Genomic DNA, 979 nt, shown 5'->3' with positions numbered 1-979 from the left:
GCGAGCGCATGGGGATGGCTGAAAGCACACGAAGAGAGCAAAGATTCCAAACAAAGAAACCAGGGAAAGAATGCAAAACCCCCAAAACAAACTACCCGGACATAGGCGAAAGTCAGACATGTACCTTTCTTCCCTTCCTCTCCCTCTTGCCCTCCCTTCGAACGCCGCGCTCCCTCCTTCACCTCGCCCGCAATATCTCTCTCCGCTCCTGGTCCTTTTCCGAGGAATCCAGAAGGCTCATTGTCTGGCACGCAACTTGAATAGACGACTGAGTCGCTCTCACAAAATTTGTTTCCCATCCTGGCATTTCTTGCATTTGCTGCTCCCCTCCCTCCACCGCACCCCTCACATTTTCTTAAATTTATCTCTCGCATCCCTCCATTCTACCACATTCTCTCTAGTTGCCATCTAGATGGGTGTTACTTCTATACTATCAACCACCAGCCTTTCCTATCTTCTAAATATGGCTGGTCTCGCATCGATTTCACAGCTTGCGTGTGCAGGCGTCAGCCCATTTCTCCCCATGTCTCCTCATGATTGATTTCCACCGCCGGCACCTCCCCTTGTCCGCACTTCCTTCCTCGCGGATCCCGGTCGCTCTCGGTCCACAGGCACGCGAGGAGAGGAATGGTATCTCTCCCCTCTTCCATCCCCATCCTCCCTCTTCCCTCCCCTGTAGGCCTCTTCCCTCCCCTGTAGGCCCCTTGCTTCCTTAGACGCCCGCGCCTCCCTCCTCCCTCTCCTCTTCCTCCCTCCTCCTCCTCGCAAGCACCTCCTACCCCCGTCTTCCTTCTTTCCCCATCACCGAGTCGTTGCCTCGTGCCCACTTGAGTCCCGTTACATCCCCCCATCCCTCCAAGCCACAGGATGTGTGCTCGCATTCGTTCCTCCGTATCATCTTCCCTCCCACCACGACCTGTACAGACACTTCGCCTCACTCCACATTCATCACCACGCCTCATTCTCCCACGTCCCCCGC

At 55.5% G+C, this 979-nt stretch overlaps 1 protein-coding gene across 1 annotated transcript in view; it reads left to right on the top strand.

Moving 5' to 3' along the window:
• NGA_0088900 (50s ribosomal protein l24) overlaps positions 1 to 979 on the top strand; it is a gene marked incomplete at its 3' end in the record, with an annotated part of 5,193 nt that overhangs the window by 2,372 nt on the left and 1,842 nt on the right. The window lies entirely within an intron of this gene.

The sequence above is a fragment of the Nannochloropsis gaditana genome (genome assembly GCF_000240725.1).
Source record: "Nannochloropsis gaditana CCMP526 unplaced genomic scaffold scaffold249, whole genome shotgun sequence".
Taxonomy (NCBI): Eukaryota; class Eustigmatophyceae; order Eustigmatales; family Monodopsidaceae; genus Microchloropsis; species Microchloropsis gaditana.
The sequence above is the reverse complement of the archived record's forward strand: the minus strand, read 5'-3'. Positions and strand labels throughout refer to the sequence as shown.